At 35.8% G+C, this 21,171-nt stretch overlaps 1 protein-coding gene across 2 annotated transcripts in view; it reads right to left on the bottom strand.

The window, feature by feature from the left end:
• Frk (fyn related Src family tyrosine kinase) overlaps positions 1-21,171 on the bottom strand; it is a 119,599-nt gene that overhangs the window by 25,681 nt on the left and 72,747 nt on the right. The window lies entirely within an intron of this gene.

The following is a 21,171-nucleotide window of genomic DNA, read 5'->3' as shown; positions in this document are numbered from 1 at the left end:
TGGGAATGCCAAATCAGAGAGCATTATCTAGAAGCTTCAATTCTAAGACATATAAAGGAGCCAAGGAAGAAAAACACAATTTTGCCACCACCTTTTTTTTTTTTNTGGACCTTTTTTGGNTTTTTTGGGTTTNTTTTTTTTTTTTTTTTTTTTTGATGATGGAGTTTTAAACTACTGATATAATTTGTGTGTCCAGCAGGGAGGAAATTTGCCTGAAAAGAGATGCAAGTCGGTGGAAAACAGTTTTGCCTGAGGAAGTAAATCTTAGTTCTTGGGCGTCAGCTATACAGGACTATTTCATAACTGTAATTTTGAAACTGTTATGAATCATAATATAAATATCTGATATGCAGGATATCTACTATATGACCACCAAAGTGGTTGCAACACACAGTATGAGAACCACTGCTCTCTATACTACCAGGTTCCAAATAGAAGATCCAATTGACTAAGTTGATAATAAAAAGATAATATGACAATAAAAAGACACCATCTGAATTTGGGTTAAACCTCCTTTCACTCTTTTTTTTTTTTTTAATCAAAACACACTGGACAATTAGCTCTCTTAAAGAGAATATCATTATCTTACATTATAATTTTAAGTGTATAGTGTACATCCTTATAACCTGATCTAGCAAATTACCAATGCTACTGACTGACTCTTCAGTCAAGGTTAATTGACCTGCATCACCATCTCCAAGTAGAAGGGCTTTTATTATGATGGAAAACTTGGTTCATAATAGATTCCTGTATCTGGATTAAAAGGCTAACAAAAAAAAATCGAAGAGAGTTGTAAACAATACCACATCAGTCCCAATTCATTTCTCCATAATGTAATAAAAAAATACGAGAAGTGGAAGCAAAATATAAAGTATAGCTGCAATTTATATAACTTATTGGCCTGAAAATTTAAGCTTTGCCATTTATCAAAAAGAAAAGTGCATCAATTATAGCTGGGATGTCTAGCAAGCCAATAGATCTGTAATTGGAAATGATGAAAAGCGATTCTTTTAATTCTCATTTTTAAACAAGATGGACCATCTCATGGCTCCAAATTGAAGTGGACTATGTGTACATTAAACACAAATTTATGGATTTCTGTTTAATGAGCCACAAAAGATTGAAAAGCTTCCAAGCAGGAGATTTAAATCAATAGATGAAGAAAGAGTTAAAATACTCTATATTGTTTCCTCAATCAAGGGATAAATCTCAATGATTGATAGAGCTGCGAAATTTTCTACTGATTATAAAGAAAGCTTGAGTAAATGTTTGCCAGATATTTATTAATATATGTCTGAAATCTTTAACTTAACCAGGTACTAATATTTTGGAATACAGGTAAAGTTTCCAAGCACAGTATGAATAATTTTATTTCATGGTATAAAGAATCACTTCAGAAGAGGAACAGTGCAGGCTGTAATTTAATACATGAACGAAATAGATGCCAGTGCCCTGGACCTTGATGTCATCAACATTGAATTAAATGTGGGCTTTAGCAAGCTCCAGCCTCTCAAATGTTTCTGCATCCATGTGCAGGTCTTTCTGATGCCCATAGCTTTCTCTCCCTGGATTCTGTACTTTTGTTTTGTTTTTGTCTGCAGTCTTTTCATAAAATTTAAATCATATATTGAACTTTTTGAATTTCACTTGAATCATTTTTTACTAAGCCTAGCAGCTGCCTCTCTATATATATCTCCACTTAACACCATCAACAAGCCTGTCCACTCAATTAGGCCACAGGAGTTATAGCAAAGAAATTCAATACATCATAGTCACCATGAAGGTACTTTTGATAGTATATGTATTTGTGAGTAGTCAAATTAAATATATATATATATATATATGTGTGTGTGTGTGTGTGTGTGTGTGTATTATTTTTAAAAGTAATTTCAATTTCCTAGAGCTCCTAGAGTTACTAATTGTCATTCTGAATTACAGTGAATTCAGGGGTCTTAAAACTGGGGAGAAATGAGTTTATATTCCTTTTGTTTCCTATGATTTGTTTTAAGGAATTAACCCTATTCTAAATTCTGTAGCCTATAAATGGAGAACCATGCTTTTGCCATTTTCAGTGTGAGTTGTTGTGGGTTCAGAAAATTAGGTGCTTCAGTAGTTGAACTGCAAAAATATATATAAATAAGGCCAACTATAAGGCATAATGGAACCATCCATCAAAACCTCCGTAGCATCATGAGAGATCTGAATGATTGCAGATCCAGTGTTTACCTCTTCTTTTCTCAGTTGTGCTATTTAACATGGGGTGGGGGATGCTCACCTGTCAACTTATTAATCTACCAGAACATATATAAGAATTAGCATCTACTGAAATATGTAAGTACGCCAGTATCAGAAATACGATAAAGGTTTCTTGACTGTTCAAAACATTCTATTTCTGCATCTAACTATTGTACAGACCACACCACAAACCACCTGGCTGGCCCCTTGGCCCTCAGAGTAAACTGACTTGCGAGTCTGGAGTAGCAATGTGATCTAGATCATTTGCCACAGCCAGGCATACTTTATGTGCAGTTGCTGACAAGTCCAGCTCAGTTCTGTCCTAGCAGTAAGGTCTTGTTTCACCCAGTCTCAAATAGTAGAAGAGGGTGGTTTGGCTTGAAAGGAATGTTGTGAGATTATATAATTTAAACCTATCTAAGAAAAATCTGTCCTACCTCTATCATACAGGTAATATGTTAATCAAATATGTCAAATAAGTATAAAAGCCAAGATATGTCAAAATTAGATGTTTTGAAAGATAGCTCCAGAGAGAAACCTCAGAACATAACATAATAGAAGCACAAAGACATCCAGTCATTTCAATGAAAAATAACTAGCATAGTAAGCAGCCTGTTGTTTTAGGGATAAATAAATGAATGGTTAAGCAAATTCTTATTTTTCAGCATGTCTTCTGGCATTTGGCATCATGTGGGCACAGCCTTATTGCTTCTGATGATAAGAATCAGTTCCCACACCGAATAAAACAATATGACTTCCTTGGTTGAGCCAAGGATTGAAATTTGAGAACTCTCTGCCCTAATCTTATTCTGTCCATGATTTGTTCTTTGACCTTAGGCAAAGAATTTCATTTCAGTTTCCTTATCTAGAAAATGAGAATAATGATTGTATCTCTATACGCCCTCAGGGATAGTTCTAGTGTCATTGTTCACAAAGAATGATAGATATTTGCAATGTGCTGTATGTGGGTATAACATTACAATATCAGTAATATCAAATAGCCTTGTCAACAAATGAGAGACACTTCTTCAGCAACATCTCCTATTCTTTGAACAATGATAGCTGGTTTCCAAACAAGATTTGGTGAAAAAAAATTGCTATTAATTCAAGGTGAAAGAACTTTGCACTTATAAACACCTTATTTTTTTTAGCTTCCGAAGATTTAGTCATAACTTTTCAAAATTATGCCAAAGGCAATCTTGACAACTCTCCCTATAAGGATGCCTTAGAACCAGGGCTTAATTAGCTGTACTCCAATGAGAAAATGGCTTGCAATTGAGTTATTATAATGTACAAAATTTGAAATACAGTATTGCTTTTTCAGAGGACCCGAGTTTCGTAACCAGCGCTCATATTTGGTGGCTCACAACTCCCTGTAACTCCAGCCACAGGTGGTCTGAAGCTCACTTCTCGACTCCATGAACAACAAACAGATAGACACACATATGTCACATTGATGAAAATAAATTTAAAGGTAAAAAAGCACATTCATTGTATAGTGAATTCTTACTCTACAAAAACTAGACTAGGACTTGAGAAGTGAGAAAACTATATCTGTCTTAAAATATTAAGTGGTATTATCTAAAAGAATTGTTCTCTCTTCCAGGACAAAAATAATGTCAACTAAGACAAAAAGAATACTGACACCTATCTTGTATTGTGCATATAATTTACTTTGTAGGTCCCCAAAACACCCTGTTCCCAGCTAGAAATTTTCAGTATTCTATAGACACCAGTCACTAGGTTTTACTGTTAAATTGTAAGTTGAATTAAGTAAAAATTCACCACAAAAACATCTGTGTTAGTTGACTCAAAAATCTTGCTAAGAAAGCTCTTTAAGGGCATACTCATACAGCCTGGGAACCTCCAGGACTATTGTGGGTGATAGCTTTGCCTAGGCTGCTACTGATCTTCAGAGGCAGCATAGAAAATAACCTGGACAATTAAACTCATCTTTCTTTTCCATGCTGTGTATCAGAAATCATAATCCTGAACTGTTCAACTGTTCAAATGCTTACTGTGTGTTGAAAATTATTCTCAAGACCCATACAGCCCAAACCCCTTACAGAAATAGGTCAATTTCCCCCTTCATTTTTAGAGTCAGCTTAGCTTTCTCCTCTATTTTAAGAATAGAATGGAAGTTTTGTTGTTTGTATGTCTGATATCTAAAGCAAATGAGTATCTCTTTAATTACCAATGTATAATTTTAGCATTTACTACTTTAAGTGAAACTTTAATGAAAATTATCTACTGCATAAAATTTCACATGACAATAGCCTCTGACACACCCGGTTTTGCAATGAAACCCTCCACAAAGCAACCTGATACCTTATTCCTCTTGGCATTCTGACCCTTCACTTGATATTATGTCTGCAATAAATCACCAGATATTAACATTCTTGCATTATACCACCTCAGTTTTCTGCAGAAATTTTTTTTCACGAGGTTGATATATAATAGGACATAATAGCCATTGCTTCTCCTTTTCAAAACTTACCCTAAGGAAATGATGCAAATATAAATATTACTTTATTTAGTTATGTCCTTGCGCTGTTTCAGAAAGGATCAAGATTTTACATCACAAAATAAAGTAAAATTTTAAATAAATGCATGGGGACTGGCATAATCTTTCAGTAGTGGAGTACCTGTCTACTATGCAAAAGTCCTGGGTTCAATCACTGTCTACAAAATGAATAAAGTAATAAATAACATAGTGGTCTAATTACAAAAATGAATATGTAAGTGGAGGAAGAAAATGGGAAAAACAGAAAGGAAATACCACGGTGATTCTGAGACTAACGCCTATGTTAGTCTTCAGATACCTATTCTCAGTGGTGAGAGCTGGGTCAGACATTTGATTTTGTTCCTTTCCAGAAGTTCACAATAAAAACAGAAATGCATTCAGCTACATGACAGCCTAAAGGGAAATATCAACAATTAGTTCAATACACACACACACACACACACACACACACACACACACACACACACACACACACACACACACACACACACAAACACACCACAAAGAGAGAAAGAATAAGATAAATATTTATGATATTAAAATGAGAAATAATTTCTCATATAGACCATAAAGCAATCTTGAAAAATACAACAATCAATATCAGCAAAGACATTGTTAAGAATAAGTGCAGCTATATACTGCAAAGGGGAGGTTCCGCTAAACTCTATTATTGTGGACTAATTTAAAACCCGAAATCCAATAAAAGCTTGTGTATGGGAAACTGAAACGACAGTTAATCACCCCAAAGAGGAAAAGCAATATGAGCAAGAATGCTCACTGCATCATTTTATAGGACTAAATGATTGTTACATTGTAGTAAATTTGGGAACTGAGACTTAATTGTTGAAACTGAATAACTGAATAACTGTACAAAGTTACCTAGCAGGAGGGGGGAGATATGTATTTACTATAATAAGTGAAATAAATTGGATATACAATTAAGAGAGGATCATAATTACAAACATAAGGATACAGCTGGCAGCTCACATGCTCCAGAACCTTTTGCTGCTGAAGGGATCCAGCTGAGCTTCCTTGTGGAAATCATAATTACATATGGACAAAGATGATTAGATTTGCCAATATGAAGATTACCCTGTGATAGGCAAATGTGGGGATATTTTAGTACATCTGTTTTTTCATGTTAGCTATAATAACAGTACACAGACTTTAAAATAACAGCATATATATAATGCTGTTTGGTTTTTTGTTTTTAGAGAAACAATGTAAAAGTTACCCACTTAAAGCTAATATCTATACACTTGATTCTTTACAGGAAGAAACAATGAAATCCATCTTTCTTTCAAATTTAAAGTCATAATCCATTTTCTGTCCAAAAAGCACAATATCTCCTCTCCTGCCTCATCTCCCACAGAAGCCCTGGCTAACCTGATTTTTAAATTCTTATAATTATCTAACATGGGAGACTCAACAAGAGTCAGTTTTTGTTCCTTCTATTTGTTTTTTTTTAATATTTACTAGTATTTTACACTGCTCCAACACTATTACTTAAATTTATCCTGTTTAATAAATCCTTGTACAAGTTAAATGATGAAGAGTCAAATATCAGAGCACACTTACTTATGTCAATTCTTCTATGACCATAAGCATGTATCAACATGCTCAACAAATGGCTTTCAAGTGAAGGAACTGAGCAATGAAATAACTTGTTTGTTTGTTTGTCTGTTTGTTTGTTTTAGGAATTCTGCTCAAGGAAATTTTGGCACTCCAAGGTATGATAGAACTCTTAAAGAGACAACTTTAACTAGAGATGCTTTGAAATTCCACTATTTTGTTAGAGAAGGGACATTGGAGAAACAGAACCTAATATGTGAACTGAAAAAAATTGTGAAATTACATTAACGGAATTTTAAATTTTTAATAATGGAGAAAATGCCTAGATGTTCAAACAAATGTCTACATTTCTCGAGCAATGTGTTGGTTGTTTGCAGGACTGGGATCCAAGTCTAACCCTGCAACATGGCCTATGAAGGTCAGCACATCTGACAAACCCCACCAACCAGCCACCACTCATGTCCTGATTGAAGAAAAGATGATAATTTATTAACTTCCAGGGATCATGTTACATGTTCCAAAGCTCTTTGAGAGACTTAAATTCTTCACGTGAACTCTCAGAAAACTTTGCCCATGACAGGGAACTGAGGCTAATTCTTATTTATCCTTAGTAATGTTACCCTCTCATTCTTCACCATGTTTCATTTAGACAGAATGTAACTATTCCCGGTTGTCAACTTGACTTTATCTGGAATAAACTGCAATCCAGAATTGGAGGGCACACCTATGATCCAGGTCTTGGGCTGGAAGACACAAGTTTCTGACCTAGATCTTGGCATGGAGATATTGAGGCATGGTGGCCATAAAAAGTTTAGGCCCAGGCAAGGTAGTACAATCCCAGGAGACTGAGACAAGCAGATCTCTGAGTTCAAGATCAGCCTGGGACAAAGCAAGTCCCAAATCCAGGCATGGTGGTACACACCTTTAATCTGGGCCTCACCTTCTGCTGGAGGGCTACATAGGGACATTAGAAGAAGGAAGATTCACTCTTTTTCGACTGCTTTCACTTACTAGCCAGTATATCTATTGGAACCTACTTCTATAGAAGACCAGCTCAAACAACTAGGACTCGTGGAACTTCCCATTCACAGCTGACCATTGTTGGGTTAGTTGGACTACAGACTATAAGTCATCACAATAAATTCTCTCAATATAGAGAGAGATTCCATAAATTATGTCAATCTAGAGAATCCTGATTAATATACAGAATGAACATAAAAAATGTTGGAGGAAATGCAATGAATACTTTTGAATAAAAATACCTTGAAAACACATTTGATCTCATTAATAAATCTTTCTATCTATTGGGGTTCAGATATGGAAATGTCCCCCAGAGGCTCATATGTTAAATGACTGATTCCCAGAAGGGCATATACAGAGGTGGAGACACTGCATGTGCCAAATAAGCACATAACCCAGGTAATAAATGAACTAGTGAAATGAATGAATAGTTCTCAAAAGATGAAATACAAATTCCCAATAAACATTAAAAAGAATATTCATCAACCAGCCACCAGGAAAATATAAACTAAAATTACATTGATATTCCATTTTATTCACTCCTAATAGCTATCATTCAGAAAACAAATAAGAACAAAAGATAATCAACATAGAGGTAAAGGCACACATGCAATGCTGGTAGTAATATAAACTCAACCAGCCACTGTATGGAGAGGACATGCAGATGGGACTGAGACCTGACCATAAATGATGAACCTATAAACGATTTCTTTTTTTGTTTGTTTGTACGGTTGTTTTTTTTGGGGTGTGTGTGTTTTGTTTGTTTGTTTGTTTTTCGAGACAGGGTTTCTCTGTGTAGCCCTGGCTGTCCTGGAACTCACTCTGTAGACCAGGCTGGCCTCGAACTCAGAAATCCACCTGCCTCTGCCTCCCAAGTACTGGAATTAAAGGTGTGCACCACTACATCTGACTCTTATGTGACTCCTTATTGGTTTTTATTCTTTGCTCCCTTCAGTCCCATTGGAAAGACCTTATTACCTATTACCTTGCCATCTCAGACAAATTCTAAGTGACTAACATATAAATAGGCTGCTGAGTCAGACTCCAAATGACATGGTCAACACCCAACTCTACTGTGGATGTACTGAGGAAAAATAAATGCTTTTAGTCTACATTTTGAAGAAAATTGTTTTAGTGGGCTGACTCTGACCCAGTGGTGATTTGGATATATTCACAGAGAAGATTTTTTTATATTGTGGTTCAAGAAAACTTTAGTAAACTCATTCATGGGAATTTATGAATAGAACACTATTTAGTAATGTAAGTCTTTTCCTTGTGAGGTAGCATGGTTAGGGAAAAGCCTGGGCTTGGTCTCCATAAAGTTGAGGTGGAAACCACCTTCCCTCAAAGCATGGGAACACTTGACTCATCTCTAATTTCCATTTCCTGCTCTATAAAGCAGAGTCAAAGATCCTTTGAAAGATTGTTGTGACCATTAGAATAAGGACACTTAAATTTGAGCATGTTTCTGTGCATAATAGCCACTACAGTGCTTCCAAATCTGCAGGTAGCTGACACTACTTGAGCTGCCCCTTAAGCACTCTAGTATCTTCTCCTCAAGGTCCTTCCAGAAGAATAGGGAGGGATAGAAGAGAAACTGATAGAACAGAATTGCTGCTGTGTTTATATTTAAAGAATGACAGATGGAATCTCTACCTAACATTAAATCTGACCCCTCTTTTCATCTTTTATTTTATTTAAATGTAGAATAGGCATCATAGAAAGCTCAGAACCCCACTGCCTGTTTACATATACCTCTCAGAGTCTTTCCTTCCTAGTTGTGTGTGTGACTGACCTTGGACAAGCTGCTTCCATCTCTGAGTTTCTCCATATGTTAATTTGTAACTAAGTGCACTTCACACAGATAACTGTGTCAGGACACAAAGTATCTAAGGTCTGCCTGTGGTGTTCTAACTACCATGTAGCTAACTATTGGAAAAGGTGACACTGCTCATGGGAGAATACAACTGAAGCCACCATGACCAAGAGGATTGTATCCCACAGTTCTGCTTTCCAGTGTCTCCCAAATCCCCAATGTAAAGAAGAAACCTCCATTTCTATTCCAGCTCAGGATTATCGTGTAGAGAAAAATACCTTCCTTGACTTTGATGATTTTCTTACTTAGCTAAAAGCCAGAGTAGCTCTACAAATAAACAGGTGTTTTTCCTACATGAACATATCTCTTCTATTCCATTTGCATCTCACCTCTATTGCCAACTGGAATATATGTTCATGAGTCAGGGACTGTCTTGTTTTCTATTATAGTGCAACCCTCTGATGACTTCAGGGACATAAAAGACTCTAAACAAATATTTGATGAATGAACAATGAGTTCTTTACAGCCAGAATGAACTCTTCACTCAGGAGTAGTCTTACAGTGGAGATGCAGAAAATGCTTCTCAGTATAATTATATAAAAATGAAGTGTAATTTTGCTTATTTATTTTTCTGTTTTATTTTTGCTTTTTCCATGTCTCATTTTTTAATCAACATTTTTATGAACACCTGCAGGTGTTAAAGAGACAGCTCTGTAAGAAGAGGGGACCAACAGGAAGTCCTTCCCTGCTAAGTAGCCAGGAAAGTAAATTTAGCCTCTATCAGGAATGGGCATTTAAGAAAGCAAAAGGATTTCTAAGAATCTAGTTCCTGTGCCAAAGTTTCTGATAAATGAATGCAAAATATGTTTTTTAAATATATTATAAATTTATTCCTGATTGATGGAATGTTAGTAAGTAGCTATAAATTATCCAATATGAACGAATCACTTTAAACACACAGTTTAAAAATTAAAACTACCATATTATTAAATTGGTTTGTATTTATTTGGTTTTCTTTTTAATAATGAACACGTTTTGCATAACAATCACCACATAGACACTAGACACCATAAAAAATTTAAACCTATGTCAGTCTTTTAAGATAAAAAGAAATAGCACTGCTGCCAACTGGGTGTTTTCATTCACAGCATAAACTTTTAGAAATGTTTTTTCAAATAAAATCAGACAATGTTAACCTTCCTATAAATCACTGACTCATGAAGAGTTAAAATATATATAAATTACTTAATGAAAACTGAACATGCATGAGGATGGGTGGTAGCAACTTTTCAGTAGCTATACCATGGAAGAAAGTAATAATACATTTGGTGGTCATACATGCTCAAAAAGAAGAAAACAGTAAGGGACTATGGGAAAATGGAAGCAATCCAAAAGAAGAGAGGGAGATGGAAGAGACTGATGGAGCTGAAGGCAGTATATACATTCATGAAAACTAAATGAAAAAAATTAGTTAAGTTAAATGTCATCTGGGAATGTTTAACAATTTTGTAATTTTGATACCTTAATATACTTTATAATATCTTTCAACGGTATATGGATATTCTTTCTCACCTAAGAATAAAGGTAGCATTTCAGTAGGGGAAATGTAAAAAAAAAAAGAAAAAAGATAAAAGATTTGTTTTCTTGCTTCATAGCATTTTATATACTGATATACCAGAAGAGGGTGGATGTAGTCAAAAGCTGGTCAATGGTCCAGTTTCAGAGGGGAGCGGAGGAAGCTTGCATAGTTTGGGGATTTTATTTCTAATTCTTTCTTTCTCTCCCACTTTTTCTTTCTTTTTTTTAATATATTTTTATTAGGTATTTTCTTCATTTACATTTCAAATGCAATCCCAAAAGTCCACCATACCCTCCCCCCCCAACACCCCTACCCATCCACTCCCACTTCTTGGCCCTGGCATTCCTCTGTACTGGGGGAGGAATGGATACAGAAAATGTGGTACATTTACACAATGGAGTACTACTCAGCTATTAAAAAAATGAATTTATGAAATTCCTAGGCAAATGGATGGACCTGGAGGGCATCATCCTGAGTGAGGTAATCCAGTCACAAAGGAACTCGCACAATATGTACTCACTGATAAGTAGATATTAGCCCAGAAACTTAGGATACCCAAGATATAAGATACAATTTGCTAAACGCATGAAATTCAAGAAGAACAAAGACCAAAGTGTGGACACTTTGCCCCTTCTTAGAAATGGGAACAAAATACCCATGGAAGGAGTTACAGAGACAAAATTTGGAGCTGAGACGAAAGGATGGACCATCTTGTGATTGCCATATGCAGGGATCCATCCCATAATCAGCTTCCAAACGCTGACACCATTGAATACACTAGCAAGATTTTGCTGAAAGGACCCAGATATAGCTGTCTCTTATGAGACTATGCCAGGGCCTAGCAAACACAGAAGTGGATGATCACAGTCAGCTATTGGATGGATTACACGGCCCCCAATGGAGGAGGTAGAGAAATTACCCAAGGAGCTAAAGGGAACTGCAACCCTATAGGTGGAACAACATTATGAACTAACCAGTACCCCGGAGCTCTTGTCTCTAGTTGCATATGTATCAAAAGATGGCCTAGTCAGCCATCACTGCAAAGAGAGGCCCAGTGGACTTGCAAACTTTATATGTCCCAGTACCGGGGAACGTCAGGGCCAAAAAGGGGGAGTGGGTGGGTAGGGGATTGGGGGGGTAGGTATGGGGGACTTTTGGGATAGCATTGAAAATGTAAACGAGGAAAATACCTAATAAAAAAATTAATTAAAAAAAAAAGAAAATCTAATTGCACTAAATGTTATAACTCACTGGAAGCACAGGATGATTTAAGGTCATATCAAAGATTATACTATAATTATAAGTATATTTTAATATGTGCATCATCCTTGTTTATCAGAGAAATACAAACTAAAACTACTGTGAGATCCCATCTTACCCTTGTCAGAATGGCTACAATCCAGAAAAGAGATAATAACAAATGCTGGGGAGGATTTATGAAAAAACAAAATCCTCATTCATTGTTGCTCGAGTGTAACCAAGTACAAATATTATGGTAATCGGTATGGAGGTTTGTCAAAAAATGAGAAGTATAACTCCTCTATGACACAGCTATCCCACTCTAGGACATGTACTTAAGACTCAGCTCTACCATAGAAAAACCTGCATATGCTTATTGTTGTATTGCTCACAATAGCAAAAAATATATAAAACTAGCCTACATGTCTCTAAACAGATGAATGGATAATGAAAATGTAGTATGTGACAAGAGAATTCTATTTAGTTGTAAAGAAAATTGAAATTTGGAGAGTCATTGATGGATCTATGAAGTATTCTACTTAGCAATATTAATCAGACTGGGAAACAGAGAAATCACATGTTCTTGCTCACAGGAAAATTCTAATTTAAAATGTCCATATTAATGTGCATTGTGCGAGGTATGAGCACTGGCTATGAAATGGGACGAGGTGAAGAAAGGGAGGCATTGAAGCCAAGAGATACAGAAGCAGGGAGGAGACTTTCAAAAGAACTAGAAAAGTACAAGAAAAGGAACAGGAAAGACAAGAATGGTTCTAGAGAGATGACTCAGCAGTTCAGAGCACTGGCTGCTCTTCCAGAGGACCTCAATTCCAGAGGACCTCAGAGGGTTCAATTTCCAACATGCACATGGCAGCTTATACCTGTCTGCAACTTCAGTTTGAAGGGATCTGACACCCTCCCAGAGACATACATACTGGCAAAATACAAATGCACATAAAATTACAATTAAAATAAATAAGAATAAAACTGCTAAAAATGAAACCTGATATTATATATACTAATTTAAAAGTTAAAAAAAAGAAAAGAGAAGAGAAGAGAAGAGAAGAGAAGAGAAGAGAAGAGAAGAGAAGAGAAGAGAAGAGAAGGAATAAAGAAAATTCAAGTGGGAAATGTATTGCTTTAAGTGAGGTCATGTAACTCTAAAACAGCAAAAATTAATTATTAATATCATCTCTTTGTTCTCTTTCCACGGTCCAAACATTCAAATGTACTCCTTCTTACTCACTTTCAAGTTATTACCTCTTTTTTCATTAATAGTTGTAATATACATATATGCTTATGTATACCCAGATATGTTCCTCTTGGTCTGTATGATGTTACTTGTATGTATATTTTTGGGATCTGTTGGAACTGCACAACCAATTGTTGTGTTCTTCCCTGAAACATGCATTTACTCCATTATCAGCATTTCTTAATTGCCTATAGTTCTTTGTGTAAGGTTGAGGCTTTGTGATCTTTCCCCCATCCATTTTGGCATGTATATTTTTTAGCTTCATGTTTAATCGGTCATGATGGTGAGGCTTTATGGGTGTAGGTTCTGACATTATTAGAAGATACAATCCCACATCAAACTCCTTGATCTTGATCCTCTGACTCTTACAATCTTTCTACAACCTCTTTTGAAATGTTCCTCTACCATGAATGCTGAAATTGTTTTGTAGATGTCTCTATTGGGACTGGGATATTCAACTATGCATTTTGATTGATTGTGATTTTCTATAATGATCTCCATCTATTGCAAAGGCAAGTCTCCTTAATGAAGGGTAAGTACTACTACACTTACCTGTGGACATAAGAACAAATATTTAGGGTATAGTTTGGTACTATAAGGTTTGGTATTTTCAGATATTTTTAATAATATTTGTCTATCCAGTACAGAGCAAATTAATACACAATGATTTAAATACACATAAATGTTAATCTGTGATCAATTTAAGAGTGTTGGTTAATCATGTTTTAGGATATAAATTGGAAAATTCTGTTATAAGTAGCCAGACTCTCAGGCAACTGTTGTTATTGAGTAAATAAAATTATCTGAAATTAGGCAGAAACAACATAGACACCCATTTCTCATTCTTTCTCCACTGGATGAGTGAACAGTTTCCACATGGGTATATGTAGAAGAGTCACTAAAGCACACAGCCTCTAGTTTCACACCTTAAATGCTTATCAATCTTTACTTTGTTAGGCGGGTGGATCTACTTTACTAGCATGATCTCTAGCAATAGGAGGAGCTGGGGAGGTTATTGTATAGGATCAAAACACAATGCATTAAAAATTAAATTAAAAATAACAAGTATTCAGCTCAATACTTAGCAACAGATATGACCTGAAGGTTTGTTTGTTCCAAAACAAAAATTCATACATTGAGACTGCAAGTGCCTAAACAATGAATTTGGACATGAAGCCTCTGGGAGATAAGTACAGGGACTCAAGAGAGTGAAGTCCCTAAATGCATTGGTAAGAAGAAGCCATGGCCTTCTCTCTGCCATGTGAGATGGCCATATGTATACCAGAATAGCCTTTCCTACACACTATCCTAGAACCTTTAGATCAGATTTCCTAACCACAGCACAGTGATAAATAAATATTTTGTGGTTTTAAACCACTTCAAGCCAACTGCGATGGCAATACTCAGTGGTTAATGTTTAACCAGACAAATGTTAAAAACAATCATGAAAGACTGTTGTTCTGATTTGTTCTTCCTGAAGGTCAGCTTCACAGACCAGTGGGTACTACACTATTATCACCTATCTGTCTCCAACTGGAGTCATGTTTTCTGGTATAAAAGCTGCTGTCCATTCAGATGTAGGAAGTAAGGAAATGACATATAGACAATTCCAGGGTCATGAAGTTGCTGCCACATAGCAGGGTAGCAGTAGCTGCCTTTGCAATACAATGTCTCTAAGGCAAGGGCACATGCTGAGCACAGGTCAAAGATTCCTTCCACCTTCCTCCTAACCAGCCCTTATCTACAGCCACTTACATATCTACACTCTAGGCATTATACATCTACATTGTATCTACATTCCTATAAAAAGGGGGAAGGGTAGAATCTAACATGGCGATTCTAACAAATCAGTATGAGTGCTCATAGTTTACAGAGCTGCTAAGAGTCTATCACTCTTCATGTTCTCCTGGGGTGATGGATAGAATGTAAGGAGATACTGCCTTCAGATACTGTTAATTAGCTACTCTCAACCTATGAAGGCAATGTGAGACAAAATGTACTAAAAGATCACTTTAATTTGTCAGAACTAAAAGTCCATTATATCATGAATTACAAAGATATCATATTCACTGACCTCCATATGAGGTCAGTTTCTACCTAACTGAGGATGATTCTTGTAGAGTTCCATTCAGAGAGCAATAACATAGCTCAATTCATGGGCTTTCCTTCAAGTAGTTCAAAATGATAACATAGAGAATATTTTAAATAAATATGCCAGGGGGTTCAAAACCAAAAGACCTTATGGCTTCAACAGAGAAGAAAAAGAAAAAAAAAAGTCCTATAAAGAATACAGGCATCTTTGTATAGATGATGCATTGTAGTAATACTATAAAAAATAGGCAAAAACCTAATAAACAACTTTGAAAAAAAAAAGAGTACAGGCATCTAAAAACATTACCAATGGATTTCAGTAAGATCTTCCTCCAAAAGTCAGCATCCCAAAAAGGAGGAAGGTGCTTTGCCTGTGAATCTGCATGTGTCTGTGCACAAGTACCAATCTAAGGACAGTGTAATAAAATGTTAATTTAACTTTATAGAGTATTTAAAACATTTGAAACACAATTTCTCAATAGTAACATTAAGAAAAGACAGTATATGTCATAACTCACAGAAAAGTCACTGGCTATTACTGTCAATGATATTTGCAATTAAGCTGAACACAACTAAATTATGACTTTAATTAAAAGGCATTTTCTAAGATGGCACCAACATGTTTAAAATTTAATACGTTCTATATGAGATAGTGGAGTTATTAACAGATGATTTCCTTTCTGCCATGTGTGCACTTTTTATAAAGCAAACATCTTTAACCAATATCAAATGTTCCCCGAATCCATACATGTTTCCTTACAATATAAATTCAAGGAGCAACTTTTTTCCCCAAGTTCAATACTTGTTCATGCTCTGGGTATACTATTGTATTCACTTTCATGGTTAATAGTAACAGAATTAATGACAAACTCTAGTGCCCACAAGATCTACATTAATTTTCAATGAAAAACAAATAGATAACTCAGGGAATGGCTAAGGAAACACAGAGCTTTTTGCCACAGGGCCAGAGTGAGATCTGAATAAGTCAGCATCTCTTGAAAGTTTGGGAGTAATAGTGGTGGCAGAGCAGGATGTGTGAATGAGGTCTGAGTCAGGAGTCTGGACTTAGCAGACATGGAACATGAGGCAGGAGTCACACTAAAGAGTGACATCTTCCACTTTGTCTCTCCTATCACAACCATATTACTTGGAAAATGCTAACCTTTTAGGATATAAAACAGTGTTTCTAAAATAATATAAAGCATAGAGGACAAGAGGATTAACTGTGCTCTTACAAGGCCCAGGCTTGCTGGTTGAAAGAGGTGTCAATGGCCTTCCTTCTCTTTGTTCTTATGGACTACAGCATAAAGAACAGAGCCCTTGAGTGTCTACCATCTTTACAAACTCTTAGGAAAATGTGGAGGAACAGAAATGAATTAAACAAAAGGAACAGCAAAGATTCTTCTGCCCAAGGACTTTGTAATCCACTGGGGAAAGTCCTCCCACATAGTGAATGGGTTCCTCAAAAATAGTAAAGCTTTGTGTGTGTATCACCATGTAGGGTGCATACAATGTCATGAACCATACACACTAAGTCAATGTAAAGGATGCACACAAGGTCAACAAGAAGGACACACACGAGGTCAACAAGAAGGACACACACAAGGTCACTGTGAAGGAAGGATACACACAAGGTCAATATGAAGGATACACACAAGGTCAACAAGGACACACACAGAGTCAATGTGAAGAATATACACAAGGTCAACATGAACCATATACCCAAGGTCAACATGAAGAATATACATCTTTCCTAAGGGAACTTGTGATCTCCTCATTCTTTTTAAGTTGCCTTTAAAATTATTTCATGAGGCATTTGTAAATATATTCTATATCAGAATTTTATAGCATCACTCAGATTAATCCTTTATTATACTTAGTATTCAGATAGTAACTTTGGATCATTCTGGCCACTTCCACATGTGGACATTATTCTTGATGAATATATGTAAAGGGATAATCTTCTCACAAAGGGAGTTTTGGAGTTTATGTGATACTTCTAGCAATGGTAATCAAGTACTTTAAAAGATAAAAATATTTAGTTCTAAAATGTGTGTGTGTGTGTGTGTGTCTGTGTCTGTGTCTGTGTCTGTGTGTGTGTGTGTGTGTGTGTGTGTGTGTGCGTGCGTGCGTGCGTGTGTGTGTTTGTGTATGTTTATTAAAAATAGGTATGTCGGGGCCAGGCATGGTGGCGCATGCCTTTAATCACAGCACTCGGTAGGCAGAGGCAGGCGGATTTCTGAGTTCAAGGCCAGCCTAGTCTATCAAATGAGTTCCAGGACAGCCAGGGCTACAAAGAGAAACCATGTCTCTAAAATACCCTCCCCCCCCCAAAAAAAAAAAAATAGGTATGTCGCCTTCTGGTCTGGGCCAGTGCCCTGAGGCCCTGAGCAGACCTTGGGACCGAACTCTGTAGCCAGTCTCACAACACCCAGAGGAAGATCCACTCCCAGATGCTCTAACACTCCCAGGATCATAGGATCAGAGGTGAGGAGGACACAACATCTGCCTCAACACCAGAAGTAACTGGGATCACCAGGACAAAGGCACCCAGGAACTCAACCAGTGGCACAAGTTCCTTCTTATCTGAACCTGTGGCATGAGTAGACCTTGAGCATGAACTCCGCAGCCAGTCCCACAGCACGCAGAGGAAGCTTCACTCCCAGGCACTTTAACACGGCAAGGACCACAGGATCTCAGGATCCCAGAATCCCAGGAGCTGGATCACACCAGAATCTCAGGGTCCCAGAGGCAGCTTGACTCCTATGAGCAATGACACACTCAGGATCTCAGGATCACAGAATCCCAGAATCATAGGATCGCAGAGACAACTGAACTTTGAGGAGCTCAGAAACAGCCAGGATCACAGGAAGGACAGTCTTCAGTAAGATATATCAAAGGCAGGTAGCACAACAGATAATCAGATGGCAGAAGGCAAGCATAAGAATATAAGCAACAGAAACCAAGGATACTTGGCATCATCAGATCCCAATTCTCCCACCATAGCAAGTCCTGAATACACCATTATACAAGAAAAGCAAGATTCAGATCTAAAATCACTTCCCATGATGGTTATAGAGAATTTTTAAGAAGGACATAAAAAAAACTGCTTTAAAAAAATACAGGAGAGCACAGGTAAACAACTAGAAGCCCTTAAAGAGGAAACACAAAAATCCCTTAAAGAATTATAGGAAATCACAATCAAATGGGCAAAGGAAATGAACAAAACCAACCAAGACCTAAAATGGAAATAGGAAACAATAAAGAATCACAAAGGAAACAATCCTGGGTTTAGAAAATCTACGGAAGAGATCAGTAGTCATAGATACAAGCATCACGAACAGAATACAACAGATAGAAAAAAGAGTCTCGGGTGCAGAAGATACCATAGAAAACATCGACACAACAGTCAAAGAAAATGCAAAAAGCAAAAAACTCCTAACCCAAAACATCCAGGAAATCCAGAACAGAATGGGAAGACCAACCCTCAGGATAATAGGTATAGAAAAGAGTGAAGATTCACAACTTAAAGAGCCAGTAAATATCTTCAACGAAATTATAGAAGAAAAATTCCCTAACCTAAAGAGAGAGATGGCCATGATCATACAAGAAGCTTACAGGATTCCAAATAGACTAAAACAGAAAAAGAAATTCCTCCTGTTAGATAATAATAAAAACACCAAGTCCACTAAACAAAGAAAGAATTTTAAAAGCCATAAAGGGAAAAGGTCAAGTAACATATAAAGGCAGAGCTATCAGCATTACACCAGACTTCTAACCAGAGACTATGAAAGCTAGAAGATTCTGGGCAGATGTCATACAAACCCTAAGAGAGCACAAGTGCCAGCCCAGGCTACTATACCCAGCAAAACTCTCAATTATCATAGATGGAGAAAACAAAATATTCCATGACAAAACCAAATTTACACAATATCTTCCCATAAATCTAGCCCTGCAAAGGATAATAGATGGAAAACATCAAAACAAGGAGGGAAACACCCTAGAAAAGGCAAGAAAGAAATCTATGCTCCAAAAACAAGGGCAACCAAATTCATAAAATAAGCTTTACTAAAGCACAAAGCACACATTGCACTTCACACAATAATAGAGAGAAGCTTCAACATCCTACTCTCAGCAATGGACAGATCATGGAAAGAGAAACTAAACAGAGACATAGTAAAAAATAATACAAGTTATGAACCAAATGGATCAAACATATTTATAGAATATTTCATCATAAAACAAAAGAATATACCTGATCAGCACCTCATGGTACCTTCTTCATAATTGACGTAATTGACAAAACAGGCTTCAACATATACAAGACTGAAATAATCCCACACACCCTATCAGATCACCACAGACTAAGGATGATCCTAAATACCAACAAAAACAGAAAGCATACATACACATGGAAGCTGAACAACACTCTTCTCAATGATAACTTGGTCAAAGAAGAAATTTAAAAAAAAAGAAATTAAAGGCTTTTTAGAATTTAATGAAAATGATGACACATCATACCAAAACTTATGGAACACAATGAAAGCAGTGGTAAGAAGAAAACTCACAGCTCTAAGTGCCTCCAAAAAGAAACTGAAGAGAGCTTACAATAGCAGCTTGACAGCACACATAAAAGCTCTAGAACAAAAAGAAGCAAATACACCCAAGAGGCGTAGACAACAGAAAAAAATCAAACTCAGGACTGAAATCAACCAAATAGAAACAAAAAGAACTATACAAAGAATCAACAAAACCAGGAGCTGGTTCTTTGAGAAAATCAATAAGATAGATTAAACCCTTAGCCAGACTAACCAAACAACACAGAGACAGTATCCAAATTAATAAAATCAGTAATGAAAAGTAATGTATTTCATAACAACAAAATATATCTTAAAATATTTCTTCTGTTTCTTGAATATTAATAGTTGAAAATATTAAAATCATGTTCTACAAACATCATGGAAGTATTATTATCTTTCTCACTGTGCTTGAAATTAGTGTTTTCTTAATGTTTAATTTCAAATAATTTTTGCTATTTTAAAATTTTTAAAATATACTTACTGATAAAATAATTTCTCTCCTAGAAACACTGATAATCTTTTTTAAGTAAACTGATTGTTAGACAATGTACTCAGATATATAATGCGTTTTAGATACTCCCTCACTATGTCAGGTGGTATCATATAAGGACTTTTGAATATATTTCATAATGATTCATTTTTTAATATTGTTTTACTATGCTTAACTCCCAAAGAATATTTTGTTTGTTTTGAGACAATTTATTATTCAACACTACATATAGGATCCTCAGTTATGGATAGTATTAAATATTCATTAATGATATTTTTAGATTATGAAAGAATATTTATATAAAAGTTGGACTAATTTTTATATATTATTTGATTCTCAAAATACTCAATATTATCAATATGTTTGATGTATAAAATGCATTTAAATAATAAAAAATTTTAAGAAAAAAATTAAAAATAATGAAATTGGTATGTCCCTAGAGAATTACATCTTATACCTCAAAAAATGCTTCAAAACAACCGTAACTAACAGTTGTGAAATTTTTGCATACTCTATGGGATCTATATGATCAGTAAAACAACATTTTATCACAGAAACTGTGTTGCTCACAATTGATATTTTAAAAGACATCTGAACCACTTCTGGTTTTGAAAACTTAAGTATTCTTTGTGCAATTGAGATGCCATAGATTTATAAAGAAACAACTCAAAAAGAAAAAAGAAAGGAAAAGAGAAAGAAAAGAAAGGAAAAGAAAAGAAAAGAAAAGAAAAGAAAAGAAAAGAAAAGAAAAGAAAAGAAAAGAAAAGAAAAGA

The sequence above is a fragment of the Mus caroli genome, chromosome 10 (assembly GCF_900094665.2).
Source record: "Mus caroli chromosome 10, CAROLI_EIJ_v1.1, whole genome shotgun sequence".
In the NCBI taxonomy this organism is placed as follows: Eukaryota; Metazoa; Chordata; class Mammalia; order Rodentia; family Muridae; genus Mus; species Mus caroli.
The sequence above is the reverse complement of the archived record's forward strand: the minus strand, read 5'-3'. Positions and strand labels throughout refer to the sequence as shown.